Source organism: Vidua macroura, chromosome 1, assembly GCF_024509145.1.
Source record: "Vidua macroura isolate BioBank_ID:100142 chromosome 1, ASM2450914v1, whole genome shotgun sequence".
Lineage (NCBI taxonomy): Eukaryota > Metazoa > Chordata > Aves > Passeriformes > Viduidae > Vidua > Vidua macroura.
The window spans coordinates 73,632,979-73,649,541 of record NC_071571.1 but is presented as its reverse complement, the minus strand read 5'-3'; positions in this window follow the sequence as shown (position 1 = coordinate 73,649,541).

The following is a 16,563-nucleotide window of genomic DNA, read 5'->3' as shown; positions in this document are numbered from 1 at the left end:
AATTAATTTCAAGAATGTAAACAGAATGAATTATTTTTTAACTGTTACCATAATTATAGGTCTAGCTGCACAACTGTTGAGCTTTTGGTCTCTGTAAGTGCATCCACTGCAATACCGATTTTTAGGCTTTTACCAGACCTAACCTAGAAATTATCTTAAATATGACTTGTGAATATCTACTGTACTTACTCATATGCAGAGGCCTATGAGCATCCATGAATACAATACTCAGTAAACTTTTTGTAACCAAACAGCATTTGATTAAATGAATAAAGAATGCAGACAAAAAATTACTTTAAATAAGGAGGCAACACACAAGACTCTTTAAATTGATGATTTTTTTTACAGTGATGTGAAATGGAACAGAATCTTTAAAAAACTTTAAAAACCTTTGTGGGTGAATCCCCATATTTCTATTTATTTTTAATCTGCTTGAGAAAAAGAAAAATGCCCTTATATTTCAATAGTACTTTTGTGCCCACTATTCTGATACAGCAAGTGGGACAAAAGGTGTGTAGGTGAAGGGATGGATGAATGGATGGATGGATGGATGGATGGATGGATGGATGGAACTTAAAATTTTGAACACTAAGAAATCAGCTTTGTTTGAATAAACTGATTTGCTTGAAGACTGGCTCACTTCATACCCATTGAGGTGTTTTATTCTGTTAGCTTCTATACATCTCAAATTAAAACACATCAACCAGCATATGGTTTTCATATATGTTTAAAGTGTACACTTAATTCTATATCATCTGTATTCCTGATTATATGTTATATTTTTCAATGTATCTTAACTAAATCCCCAAAAAAATTGAGGGTTTTTTTCAGGATAGCTGGTAACAATTGAAATTTTCAGAGTATGGTGTATATTATTCCTCTAAAAATCTTTACCAATCTTAGAGAATATCTTAATGCAATGTTTTAGAAAATATGGGTAGAAGTTGATGCCAGTGCACTCACTTCAAAGAGCCACTGATTTTTATTTAGACTCCCCAGTCCTCTAAGGACTTAGGTATGTGCTTAGCAGTCTCCTTTTTGACCATGCAGTGTGGCAAGCACATTTCTCTCTCTCTCAGGAGTTTTTATTGAGGTGCACAAAGAGAAATGAAAGAGAAAACAATTGCTATTTCTGTTCCTTGTTTTTCTCTTGTGGAATGTGTTTGGAGAATTGTTTACCCAGAGTGAGCGCTTGGTTGGACCATGGTGGATTGTTTGGGCCTGATGGCCAATTGGATCCACCTGTGTCTGGACTCTGGCGAACAGGGTCATGAGTTGTGAGTGAGTTAGATATGATAGTTAGAGAAAGTAGCATGTAGTATTTAGTATCCTCTTTTATATAACTTATTAATGTATTATAACATACTTATAATAAAGAAATCATTCAGCCTTCTGAAATGGAGTTAGACATCATCATTCTTCCCATTGGGTTTGCCAACATCTATAACAATGGAGTTTCAAGTGGGACTACATAGATATATTTAAATATATTTAAATTTAATTTTAAATTATTAAATGGGATGTTTTGTGTCTCTAGTTGGGCCTTGTTTTTAATCTGATCCAGGACTGAAACTTTGGTCTATTATTATATAATTTTATGAAAGGACTGATCAGAAGCATGCAAACAAAGAATGAAATATTACTTAGTTAAATAAACTTCCACGTCTTTTAATTTTTGTCATGCTTGGAAATTAGGTTATCAAAGCTATTTACTCATCAGAAAAGATTTGTTTCTTCATGAACTGTGTTATCCTCTTTTGTGACTTGAAAAGGAATTCGTAATACTGAATTACCTTAGACTGTGATGTTCAAAAGAGCAGGACTGGGATTTGACTACAAGATTGAGCAGGAAGAGAAACTGGGCTGAGAAATATAGTGTATTACATGAAAATATTAACATTGTAAAAGCAAAGAGCAGGTAATAGGAGAATCATGGACTTGTTTAGTTTGAAAAAAAACCCTTTAGGATCAGCAAGTCCAAGAATTAACCCAGCACTGTCAAATCTACCAGTAAACCATACTCCTAAAAGCCACATCTATGATTTCAAATACCTCCAGGGATGGTGTCTCCACTACTTCCCTTTGACAGCCTGTTCCAATGCTTAACAATTTTTCTGTCAAGTAATGTTTCCTGATATAAAACCTTAACCTCCCCTGGCTAAACTTGCAGCCTTTTTCTCTCTTCCTGTCACTTGTTACCTGGGAGAATAGAACAACCTTCACCTGGCTACAATCTCCTTTCAGGCAGTTGTAGAGAGCAAAAAGGTCTCCCCTGAGCTTCCTTTTCTCCAGGTGATACAACCCCAGCTCACTCAGCTGCTCTACGTATAACTTCTGCTCCAGACCCTTTACCACTCCATTGCCCTTGTCTGGACATGCTCCAGCATCTCAGTCTCCTTCTTGTAGTGAGGAGCCCAAAACTGGACACAAGATTTGAGGTGAAATCCCACCAGTGCTGAGTACAGGGGGACAATCCCTAGCCTGGTCCTGTTGGCCACACTATTGCTGATAAAGGCCAGGATGTCATTGGCCTTTTTGACCACCTGGGCACAGCTGGCTCATGTTCAGCTGCCTGTTGACCAACACCCCCTGCACCCCAACATCTCCTTTTCCAATGAGCGGCTTTTCAGCTACTTTTCTCCCAGCCTGTAGCATTGCATGGACCCAAGTGAAGGACTCAGCATTTGGCCTTATGGAATTTCATTCCACTGGCCTCAGTTCAGGGATCCAGCCTGCCCAGCGTCCTCTGTAGTTTTCCCACTCTCTAGCAGAACAACACCCTCACCAAAGTTGGTATTGTCTGTTACTGGAGATGTACTCAGTCCCATCATTCAGATCATTAGTAAAGTTGTTAAACAGGATTGTCCCCAGTATGGAGTCCTGGGAAACCCCATTATGACCAGCCACCAGCTGGATTTAACTCCATTTACAGCACCCTCTGGGTACAGGCATCAATTCATTTTTGTTTATCCAGGGGAGACATGATGAATCAACATGTGTGGAGCTGAATATAAGGGAAAATATATTTTGTGTGTTTTAAATTTTCTGAACAAATCCACAGAAATCAGAAGGCAGTTGCATAGTCCATTGGTCAGAGTGTGCTCTCTGTTCCCACCGTAGTCATCAAAGAGGGTGACTTTTATTGTAGAGACCACGGATTTTCTGCTTCAGTCTCATTGTTTAATCCCCTGGACTCTTCCACTGCTGAGCATTGATATCAATCATTGTAGGCTGCCCTGGACCTTGGTCCTGCAGGGAAGCCCACTGCTTGCCGGTCAACAGGAGCCCAGATAGTGTAGAAATCCAATCCACCAAGTGACGGGAGGACACCCAGAGTGCTGTTGTTCTCGAGGGTTTATTGAAGGTTCGGCGAAGGAAAGAGAAAGCAGGAGGGAGTGAGGAAGGCACAGGGAGGCAACCTCATGAGAGGGGAACTGACTCTGGGAGCCCCCTCCAGAGGAGGGGTCAGGGATTATAACAAGGGGAGGAAAGGCGGGGTCAGGGTACAGAGGGACCAATAGGAGAGAAGCTCCTGGGAGGACCAGGGATGAGCTAACATTAACCAGAACCAATGAGGGAGAGGGGAAGGAGTGGTTTAGTGAGGGAACCAATGACAGTACATAGAACAAAGAACTTTCCAGAACTGGGGACGGCACAACTGGTTGATGGACATTAACAGGGGAGGGTGCAACTAATGATAGACATGAGAGAAGGCGGGGACCCTAGGGCAATGCTTTTTCTTACACCACTGTAGTTTCCCAAGGCATTCCTTGGTGGATCTTCCCCAGGACCGCCTCCCACAAATCATCAGTCATATTGATAGCTGTTAAAATCATAGTACCTTAAAGACTGCGACATAATAGATGCTTCTTTCTGAAGCTCACTCTGGATTCTGTTGTTGAGAAGACACATATCCACCCCATGAGAGAGAGAAAGAGCAAGAGTGAGAGCGAGAGTGAGAGAGAGCACTTAAAAAGGACTGAATCTCTAACTATCCTTTATGTATGAAAGAGAAAAGCAGAAGGGAAGACATTTACAGAGTAGTAATATGAGGGAAAATCTCGCCTCTACTCAGTATTCAGCACTTTGAGGAAAGTTTGCACCAGAATTCTATGAACAATTAGGTACAAGTTAATGGAAGAAGTTACTCACTCATATTTATGGTAATTAAATGGCACTAATCTGACACACAGTGGCTATAGTGGACAGAAAAAGTTTCTTCTGTGATTCTGATTCATTCTTTTAGCATATGTGTAGATTGGGGGATGACAGATTTGCTCATTCTTATCCCCACAGAATTTCTACTCAACATTTTAATAATTAGGCTGTGGGTGAAAGGTGAATGTCATCCTTATTGACAATAGGCAGACCCAAGGGAGGAAACTAAAGGCAAAGTTTCAGCTGTAATGGCAAGATCTTGCACTGAACTTGTCACAAATTTGTAGCTACTTTGGATAAGGCTACTCACAATTTCTGTACTTAAAGTAAAAACACATGAGCTAATAAACAAGTTTTGTACAGCTTTGCTACTACACAAATTTCTGTACAGGTAAGTGTAGCCATGATCTGACTAAGCCTGTGGAAAAGATTCAAACCAAAAGTGAGACCAAAAGCAGAGAGGAGCAAAAGGAGACTTAGTTCATCTTGCTTTGCTCTTCCTCTTACTAAAGCTCACGTCAAGCTAAGCTCACATCTATTCCCCAGTCCTACATAGTTACAGAGTCTGCTTTCATCCAGTCATCCACTCTGGCAGTTCAGGATCTCTTAATTGTAATAATGAGAAATTTAAGTCTTCCTGACTGAACTTTTAGGCCATGTTCTCCACAATGAACAATAAAGCAAAGGTTTCATTTGTGAATATGGATAGAATTCATATACGTTTGTGAATATGGATAGATACAGCTTTGCAAATTGGCACTGATAGTTTTATCATTTTATAGGATCTTTTAGGACGTAAGTTTCTTAGATATTTAGTGATCAGAAACCTTCATATATAAGAGATACTATTTTTTTTTTTTTGAAATTGTGAAATAATTTGGAAGAAGCTTCATTACTAGCCATGCTTGATTATTTTCTTCAGAATTCTCACAGATGACTGATCAAAATGTCCAAATGTTTCTGGAATTTTCAAGTAATGCAAAGCATCACAAATTTTTCATGGGTAGTTAGTCCTTGTACTAATTCTATTTCATAGAATAGGACTGACATTAGTCTGTGTCTACAGAATCCAAATACATTTATTTAGAAATCTGTCCATTTCTTGTATAACAGAAATGTACAATGGACATAGAATTTTTAAACTAACTTGTAGATCTTACAGGATTAATAAAATTTCTATAACGATTTCAACAGATTTGAAGTATTTATCTTGTCAGTAGTTTCTGTAGTAACAATTTCTGTAAGGAAGGCTTTTGGCAGACTATCAGTATTTACACGATCAAAGTTATTCTATTTAAAATATTAGCATGTATTTTTTGTGGGGGTCTTTTGGGGGTGAGTGGATAGGGGTTGCATTTTGTCCCTTCCTGGACTGGACTCAATCAGTTTCAGACCTGAATTACATGGGGGGGTTGGGATTTTGTTTTAGGGTTAGTTTTTTTTTTTTTGGTGGTTTTTTTGTTTTTTTTTTTTGTTTTGTTTTGTTTTTTTTGTTTTTTTTTTTTTTTTTTTTTTTTGTAGTTTTGGGGGTTTGGTTTGGTTTTGTTTTGAGATTTTTTTTTGGTGTTTTTTTTCTTTCCTAGTTAGTGCTACTTTTGGAATCTATACTACTTGCTTAGATGACTCTGAAGCTACAGTTAGAAAATACCTAAATATGAAATAGATGCATGAGTGCATCTTGGGAAGGTGGTATTATGGATGGAGAGCTGTCATCACATCCTTTACAATTACATTATCATGTGCTCCTGTGGTGTACACCTGTGGCTTGTTGGCAAGGCATTTAATTCTAAGGACTATTGAACTCCATGCATTTTCATAGGGAATCAGTGCAAAGTTATTTAACACAGGTGTTTCTGTAATTGTGATACATTGGGAGATTCACAGTGCTCAGTAGCCTTCAAAATTACACCCTCCACCTGCGTGGTGAAGTAGTCTAACAATACCTCACTGATGCTGCTAATAAGCCGTGATGAGTTCAAGTCAGGCATCTGTGTGTGTTCATGCTGAACCAAATGCATTTATTTAAAAAAACAGTCCATTTTTTTGTGCAATAGAAATGTACAGTGGATATAGAATTTTAAAACTAACCTGTAGATCTTATAGGATTTATAGACTTTGAAATGTTATTAATGAAATACCTGCAATGAAATACCTCAGGTATTTTAATATTAATATTATACCTAAGTATTCATTTTCTTAAAGGCCCAGTACCTAGATGAGCCTTTTTGAAGTTTTTTTTTTTTTTTTTTTTTACGGGATGTTACCAATCCTCCTGGTGGTAGTCAAGCAAATTTTACCACATTCAAGAAATATTGTATCATGAAACATTGGGGTGACTTTGGTTCTTTAAAAGATTAAAGATTTAAAAAGATTAAATTATATATATTTTGACATGTATGTAATTTAAGATTATAAAAACATCAGCAGTGTAGATTTTATTTATGGGGTTTTTGGGATTTTGTTTTGTTTTGTTGGGTTTTTTTAAATAAAGGTAAGACTCTTTCCACTTCTGTGCAATGTTTATATTTGAAAACAGGGATTCTACCCAGAGCCTCAACTTCACAAAGGGGAAAACAATTGCCTCCCTTGAGATCCACCAGGCACTGCAGAATGACCAGTTCAGTTGGCAAGCAGAACCTGTAGGAAACAGGATCCTGATACATCATTGCTAGATTTGGTAGCTCACATCTCACCTGCAGGGCAATTAGCTAGAGGCTACTATGTTCTTTCATAGGCTCTTGCTTTGAAGAAGGTGATGCTGGGTAGCTATACCTTGCCTCTGTGAAACAAGCTAAATTCTAGTATCCACATGTTTGGAAACATATCTCCCTCCGGCTTTTCCTTGTCTTGATTGCTTCACTTTTGCTAGGTATTAACAATGGAAGGGACAGCCTAAATTATGAGTTACAGTATATACCACTCAGTCACTGGCAATTGTTTCTTGTCACTCTTCACAGTATCTGAATGGATTTTGGAGGGAGCAGTAAAACTGACATCTAATCAGCCAGTTGTATATACAACCACAGTGGTGCTAAGCTTTTCAAAGGGAAGTTTGAAGTGTCAGCCAATTAATTATAAGAAGTGGTGCTAAGATGACTTGTTCCAGTTTTACTCCTGCTTCACAGTTGTGTAACTATTGATTTCCCAGTAGCTAACTCTGTAGCTAAATTAAATTATCTGAAATTTAAATAAAAAACCCAAAAACTGAACTAATATTAAGAGCTAAAATTTCAAAGAATTCCAGAGAATCTGGTCCAATGTGAGAATTTATATTTCAAGGACTAGCATACCAAACATGGCAGAAGGTCAATATGGATCAGCAAGGAACTCCTGATTGAGCTCAACCACATAAAGAAAGAACACAGAAGCTGGAAGCAGGGATAGGTTAGCAATACAGAAGCACTGCCAAGTATGCAGAGATGGAGCTAGGATAGCCAAAGTTCAAGTGGAACTGGAACTTGTGAGAGATGTGAAAGACAGCCAGAAAGGGTATAAGTATACTGGCACCAAAGGAAGGTGAAATAAATATGGGACTTACTCAGTGGAGATGGAAAGATAGTGACAAATGATATGGAGAGAGCCAAGGTACCCAATATTGGTTTACCTCATTTTTTTTTCACTGGTTAGGTTTGCCCATGTGCCTCTTAGATCCTCAGATCTGTTAACAGAGTCTGTAACAATACCAACAATAGATGTAAGGTCAAGTGAAGATGCAGTAAAGTCATACAGACAAACTCTATGTCAAGAGGACAGACAGAATGCAAACAAGGGTGCTGGGGGATTTAGCTGCTGTCTTTGTTAGGCTGCTGATAATTTGGAAAAGGGAAATGATACCACTGTCTTGAAGATGGGAACAAAGGAGGATCTGCAAAACTACAGGCTTATCAGCCTCAAACTGGGTGCTTACAGAGTGCACTTCCCACACATTTCTGGACAACAGTGGCATGAAGAAAGGCTGGAGGACGGGGGTACTCTTCAAGGGACCACACAAACAGACAAAGGGGATGACAAGAACTGAATGAAGTTCAGCTTTGGTAAGCACAGACTTCTGCACCTGGGACAGACTAAATTCATGCAGCACTACAATCTTGGTGTTGCCTGGCTAGAATGCAGCTTCGTAGAATGAAGGACCTGAGTTTCTACGTGGAAAACCAGTCGAACTAGAGGAGTCAGCAGTGCACCCCGGCAGCAGTGAAGGCCATCCACATGCTTGGCTGGATTAGCAGTGGGACAGCCAACAGTTCAAGCAGTGGATTTTGTGCCCCACTCAATTCTTGTGAGATCAAATATGAAGTACTGAATTCAGGTTGAAAATTTTCAATACAAAACATTGAGTTTCCACTGCGACAATATAGAAAGATGAAGCTAGGCTTTTCTCAGAAGTGTGCAGTGGAGGCAGGAGAAGCAGTGGACGCAAGCTGAAACATGGGGAAATTCTTACAAGGTACAAAGGAAATATTCTCATTTAACAGTGGTCAATCATGTTGACCCAGTGCCTCAAGGATCTGTAGGATTTCTTGGAGTTACTTAAGCTCTCAGCTGGACACTCGTCTGAGCAACCTGATCAGAATGTTTTCACATCAGCCTTGGGTGAAAAGAAGCTGAATGGTCTCTGGAGATCCTTTCCAGCTTATGTTTTACTATGATTCTGTAGACATGCTTAAGGCAAATTTGATGTTTTGTGGAAAACAGTGGTGGTGGGAATTGTGCTCATAGTGACAAGGATGTAGATTTACTTTAATTCTGTTTTAAAACTGATCTACACTATATTTAACAGTTAATAGAAAATATATCATGATTGTCTTGAGCAGAATGCATTTCTTTAGATCCCTATAGATAGCATTAAACCTTTGACATTAAGCTCTGCTAAGCTCTTTCAGAATGCTGACCATCTAGTGCCTGTATAGAATATATTTCTTCAAATACCCTGTGTGACTTTTAAAAATAAGACTTTACCATATACACTATAAACAGAATACTAAGAAATTTAAAATTTGAAGGGGAAAAAAAAAAAAGACTGTATATCAGTCTAGTCTTAAACAATGTTTTATGAAAAAAAATTCACAAGCAGCAGCCATAGCAAGGAAGTAGGGTGATAAAAGAATCTAAAATACAGAGCCATAGCCAAAAGTGTTAAACTAAATGATACAAGAGAAATTAAAATAAACCTAAACCAATGCCAAGCATGTCCTAAGCCTTCTGGGGCAGAAAGAGAAAAAGCCAAGGAGTTTTCACAGGAATGAAAATTATTACAGAGCATCTTTTTAGGTATATAAGCACAGTCCTCTAAGATCAGAATTAATCTTGATATAGTTCAGCTGAAGGCCCTAAAGTTGGATCAAGAAACAATGAGTACATTCTTATTCACACCATCCAGTAGTTGCTTTTCTAATTTGTTCATTCTGTTAAAAAAAGAAACAATCTTGACTCCTGAGCCTCCTCTAGTGTTCTAAAAATAAAAGCAAGTAATGTATACTCAAATCAAAGAAGAGCTAAGTACAGAACGGTTAATGAATCCTGCCAAACAGGTATTCTTTAGCCTGTACCTTTTTTTCTTCTTCTTAACTTTCATGGTGTGAAATGAAAATTTTCCAATTGGGTTCATATCCCCATATTTCTCTGTGATTTTCACTGGTAAAAAATGTAATAGGTCAGTACAGTTTTTTTCACAAATATTAGCAATACTGTTTGAATATACAAGAAGCAAACAAGCGGATCCTCCACTCCATATTTCTCTCTTGGCAGTCAGCTAATTACATCTATCTTGTTCATGCTCAGTCATCAAAATTAAAGAAACCATTTGTTAAATTAGTTAATACTTTTACCTGAGCCCTGAATAATCTATCTGATTTTGTGAAGTACCTTGAAAGCATACCACTCTCCAATATTTCTTTCATATTTCATTTTATACCTCATCACTGTTTTGAATATTTCTTTTCCAGTAAGTTGTGTGTACAGTTACAACAGTATTGAATAAATACATCTTTTTATCACCATGCACTTTTAGTGCCACTCTTAATCCTTTTATCCTTTTTTCTTTTTTTTAATGTATTGCTTCAATAGAAAAGCAGTCTGATATTTTAAGCCTACATTGAGCTATGTGTGTATATATATTTAATTCATAAGGAATTGATACATATTCTTTGCATGCTCACTTATAGTCTTCATGACTAAAGACAGAAAATATGAGGTTCTATGTTTCTCAGAAAATAAGGAACAATCACAGATTGCCATGTATCCTATATGGTTCTGATAATGTCACTTAAATGTGGACTTATTTAAAAGTCATAAAAATTATTAAAACCACTTTTTTTCTTTTTGTTTACATTCTTTAAATTCCATTTTCTGCACCACAACAAATATCAGCTTAGACTCTTATATAACATTTAAATATAGCATTTTATTCATCTAGGCACAGAGTAAGGAAATACAATTCTGCCTTAATTTGAATTTAGAAGAAATTAACCCCCTCCCCAAATCCCAAATCCAACTAAGAAATAACATAATTATAGAACTATTCTCCTTGCTGTACAGTGGGGAAATCAATATGAATACTACTGAAGTCTTTTCAGCCAAACTAAAGCAACAGTAACAACATGTAAGGTGTAATTAAACAATCATAGTTTCATGTTTCTCATGGCAAAGCTACAATTTATCAAAGCAAGAATTTGGAGGAGTTTAAGTCCTTTTTCTTCTCTTATGAAACTAAATGTTTACTTTTAATCTACTTCCATGTAAAAAGTGATCCCCTAAAGTCACAGTTAGCAAGAAATAGCAAGTGTAACTTTTTTTTTTTCCTCAGGGAAAAGAAGGGAGGAAGAAGCATTATAAACTGCTACTTTGATATGAAAAGGCATCCGAACTGAAAATAATTCATGGCTAATGAAATGAGTACTCAAGGTCAGAGTAAGGTTCTCTTTAGAGTTTTAACTATGATGAATTTACACTTGATCTCTTCCCAAAAGTCAAAAGCAGTCTTACATTACCATGAAGTAGCAGTGGGGTTAGCTTTAAAATACTGTTCTGTTTGAATTTTAGGCCAAGTAGCCAAAAAGATAATATGATAACTTTAGGAAACGATTTCCTACTCCTTCTGTTTTCTGAGCTGATTCATTGTCTCCACCTTAAAAGCTGAAAGGTTAAATAGGAACAATACTGGGAAAAAAAATTTAAAAAAAAAAGAAAAGAAAAAGTAGAGATTATATTTTTATGCAACACTGTCATATCAGAAAGAAGGTTCAGGTTCCAAACCTTAAATCCTAATATATCTGGGGACACATGAAGTTCAGTACTTCAGGAAAGGTTCTCAGACCCATGACAGAGGCGTGATACCTTGCACCTCCCCCAGAGAGAAGTTGGGGTGACTAAGAAATGTCAAGCAGTTTCAGAGTCATAGTCTGTCTCATTTTTTAATTTAAAATTAGGTGTTCTCTTTGAATGTCTAATGCTTTACAAAATCTGCTGGAATTTATAAGTATACTTTATAAATTTTTACGCATGGTGTAAAGCTTCCCATGGCATCTGGAAATAAAGAACCAGCATTTGTTTAAGATATTGAGTTAGCAATTTTCCATCAGAACAAATTCATCAAATTTTATATGAGGCAAGGAAACAAGTTTTCTGTGATAGCAAATTCAGATACAAAGCTGATGTTTAGTGTAAGTAAGGTTATTGATTAAAATCAGATTTTCACATTTATGTTTCTCATTTAGTTCACAAATGGCTTGCAAAAATATTACCAGGTTTTCTTTCCAGGAAAAAGTTATTTTTTGCATTGTGTAATGTAATGCCATTCATTTCAGTGAGTGATATTTGGCTCACTTTTAAGGTTTTGTTGCAGAATTAAATCTTTAATAGTAGAATAAGAAATAGAAATAGGAAAAAATAGCTGCAAACTGTATATTTCCAGCATAAAATTGTTGAAAGTTTGGAGACCTAATAGTAATATTCAGTTTGAGAAATTTGGCTAATTGAATGTGGATCCAAACAGATGCATTGGTCAAGATATGCAAATCAAAATAAATGGATCTGAGCAAATTATTCTGCCTGTTCTGCCATTTTCTTGATGTAAAATTAGCAGAGTAATGACCTAATATATGTGGTAGATACATTTCTTGATGTACCTGGAAACTGAAAAAGAAAAAATACCCCACAGCTCTTATCAGAGTCAATGATAAGAAAAAGATTGGTTGACCTATTACATCTTGGTAGGTAACTATAAATTCTGTAACCACTGTGAACTCTCTTCTGCAAACCTGTGACCACCCACATTGCTCCTACTTTGTAACAGCGGAAAACAGAGCAAAGCCAGTCCATCTGTTTCCACAGCTATTTCTCTTGGCTATTACAGAGAACACAAATAATTAAAGTCAAGTTTTTCTGAAAACTTTCAAGGTCTTCATTCCATTTCCCCACTCTGTTCCTGGCTTTTCCTATTACTTGCTGGGAAATTGCATATTTTCTGAGGTCATTTTCCTAGCAAGTCTGTGTTTAGGATATCAAACGTGGGAGCAATAAGCACTTGCAATAATGAAGCCCATCTTTGTTGCTGGGAAGGTAAAAGTGAGGAAAGGCATGAACATGAATTCATGCTCTGATAATACGTTTATAGCAACTACGTTCTACTCTGCAACTATGTTCTACTCTCATCTGTCTCACTAAAAGAACACAGGGAAATACAGCCAGAGGGATACTGGATTGATAGGAAGGGGTAAGGAATAATCTACTCCAGGCAAAATATTTTCAGGTAAATATCAATAGAAAAAGTTAAAATAGAGTAGACTATTTCAATTGAAAAGGACCTACAGTGGTCATCTAGTCCTTTGCGTACTGCAGCAACTACGGCCATTACACTCAAAATGAGACCAAGTAATTTTAAAGAGAGTATCTAGGAAAAGAGGGCACATTTTCATTTGTTCAGTTCTCAGGAGGAAACACATTTGGTTTCCAGTTGCCTAAAATATATCTCATCAGTACTTATCTCCTGTCTGTGCAATCAGTAGTAGATACCCACTACAACATCTCCTTTGTTTTCCATCCTCCTAAGCTTCACCCAGGGGATCTCAATCTCATCACCACTAACTGTAAGGGCAGTGTAATCAAAACTCTCCCTTAAGTATAGTGTGATACCTCCACCTTGCCTGCCCTGCCTATCCCTCCTGGAGAGCCCATATCCCTCCATCCCACCTCTCCAGTCCTGTCATCCATTCCACCAAGTCTCACTAAGACCTAGTGTCTTTGTAGCTCTGGGAGTTTACCAACACTTACAGCTCATCCTGTTTGTTTCTCATGCTGCCTGCATCGGTGTACAAGCACCTCAGATATGCTTCTGAGACCTCAGTGCTCCTGAGGGCATTGTAAATGTTCCCACTAGCATTAAAACACCCAGGCAATGTGATGCCAACCCTTGGCTTACCTGCTGCCACCCTGTTGGTATCCCCTTCCCCCATTGTGTCTAGTTTAAAGCCCACATTAGGGATCACTCCTGACAGCTTATGCCCAATCATCCATTTTCTCCACCAGGACAGGCAGTCCCTGTCAAACCCCAGCATAACTAATCCTATCAAGTCTCTTCAATGGTTTAAAGCCCAAAAGTTTGGGTGGAGATAAATTTCATACCATGCACTATACTCATGGATGCTGATGACTTCATCTTCCTCATACAAAGGTAAAACCTCAGCAGATAGCAATGTTATAGCTAGACAAGACAGGTAATGATGCTTTTTATTTCAGGTGATATGCTGGTCTGAGGCAGTGGAGAATATGTTATTTGCATTTGACAAAGTAAGGAAGTTATGTTACATTATCTAACTACACATTATTTGCACTGCCTTGAAATGCTATCCAAACTTTGGGCTTCTCATGGTGGAGATGACAGATTATTAGAAAATTATATTTTACCAATTTTCTCGTATGTGAACTGAAAGAAAGGAGCCATCCTCATATTGCCCAGTTACAGGAAAGGTCAGCTGAAGTTTGTGTCTGGTGTTTGAGTAGTGCTTGGCATTCTTTTCTTACCCTCTCTCTGCTCCATAAATCATCGCACACAGAAAGGTCAGGAACAGAGAGGAGGTAAAATACCAGCTAGATAAGGACCAAAAGATTCCTCTCCTTCTGGAAATAATCAGAGAAGAAAGGGAATTTCTAGAATCCTTTTGAGATAGGAAAGAAGACCTGAAATAGTTAAAATATTTGGACTACACAGAGCACAATTTAATTGCTTGGAATCAGCTCATATCCTTGAATAAATAAAGGAATTAGCTTTGTGTAAAGCTGTCCAAAGCCAGAGAATAGTTACAGCTGACATTTTTTCTTTAAATTTTGTTTTACTTACAGTGTATATTTTTCCCTTCCTTCCACCCTTTTCTTTGATCCAACCTAACTTTTGCTTGTGTTCTTGAATATGGGAAAGGACAGAGGAGAATTGAATAAAGGACAGTCGTTGCCGTGTTCTTCACCTGACACAATAATTTTTAATCAGATATTTTTAGACTTGTACCTTCTTCAAAAGTATTGAGCCAAAATTAACCTCTGAATAGGTATATATTTTATATCACATAAGAACAGGATGCCTTCAGGAAAAGTAGTGTCAAAGAAAAAGACATTTTCCTTTGTTTGTCTCCTTGCTTATTTCAGTTGGCTATTTCAAATTAGTGAAATTTTACAAACAGTGCGTCTGGACAGTTTGAAGCAGAAGCTAACATCAAACTCAGGATGATTTCACTGAAGCTATGAGCCTGAAACATTTTGCTCATACAAAATGGGCAGCTTCCTGTAGATCTTTTTAGTATTGTGGGGAATCTGGCTGATTTCCTGACCTTTTGCAGACATTTCTACTGTTCTATGAATAATATCAAAGTGGTCAAACAAGAGCAACTTTAAGGAAATTATGCCCGTGCTTATTTGAATAAAGGAATGAAGTACCATACATCCACTGCCTTTCCACAGTGACTTTTATGGAAAATCTAATTCATATCTATCTAACAAATACCAGTGTAACCTTGACTAGATATTCATAAGCACAAGTTCAGGGACTTGCGATTCTTGATCATTCCATTCACAGTTTTAAAACTTTTTGTCATGAAGTATCCTTAGTCCTGCTCAAAGAATTTATGTGGTGAAGGGAGGAAAGCATTTTTAATATGGATAAACTGTCTCTGATAGTAAGGCTGGAAGTATTAAAAGATACTTCTCTGTTCTATGACACTCCCCTATCTCATTGTTTTGGAAAAACAATGAAACATTTGTGAGAGATGTAGACCTGGTGAGAAGCCCCACAATGACTTCCTTTTTTTTTTTGCAAATATGGCAGAAGACTGTTTTTCATCAGCACAAGTTATAATAATAGTGAAACAATATGAATATTTATTAAGATTATTTGTTTAACTTCAACAAAATGCTTATTATTACTTCAGAATATAAATACCCTTTAACAAGGGTTGAGTAAATGTGGAATGTGAACAAATGTGTAGAAGGGAATACTTAAAACAGAGAAAGCAAACACCTCCAAAAGAAAAGTTTAAAACCTTCTTTCCAGAACAAGAACTCTAGAGGCGTTCACACAGAACTTGCCCAATTGTGAATGTTCCTTTAGAGACCATGGATGGAAATTAAGTACTTAGAATATATACATATATAGTTTGGTATAATATGTTAAAATATGTTCTAGATAAGTTAAGAATAAGCACTGATGAACAGATTTTTTTTTTTTTTCAAGGTTTAATTGACTTTGTAATTTATCCTTCTGGCTTTTCTCCTTAGAAGAACTGTATAAAAGAGCAACAAAGAGTTGTAAATAAACAAGGTTTCATTAGGACATAAGCTGGAAGAGTTAAATTCTTGCACTGAGGAAAATCAAAACATGTAAGTGAGGGAGAGCAGAAAATTTGAAAAAGAAAACTTGTAAGCCACTCTTTTCCTCAGTGCTTTCTTTTTCCAAGCCAGGTTCTTACTTTCAGACCTAATATGCAAAAAATCCCAGATTGCAAGAAACCTATCAGTGCTATCTATCCCCAGAAAACAGCTCTATTTATCCCCTCCAAGCTGCAGCTCCAATCCCTTTGCCAAGGTCCTTGTCTATAGGTACCAGGCTCCTAGGTCCCAGATGAGATTTTTTTCCTGCTCAATACCTCTCAAAGCTGGAAGGTCCTCTTCCAGAGGGGCTTTTGCCTTTCCTCTCTTCCTCAGCAACATCACTGCTTCCATCCTGGGGCATGTATCAATACTCTGTTGATAACAATCTGAGAATAAAGAAATAAATCTGCTAAAAGGTTGCACTGTAGATAAGAACATATTTAGAAAATTCTTACATCAGAAATGATGTAATGAACATAGTTTACCTTGTCTTTGACAGGCAACCCTTTTTTAAAGGCATGTGAAACCCAAACTTTAATGAGTTGAGTGAGC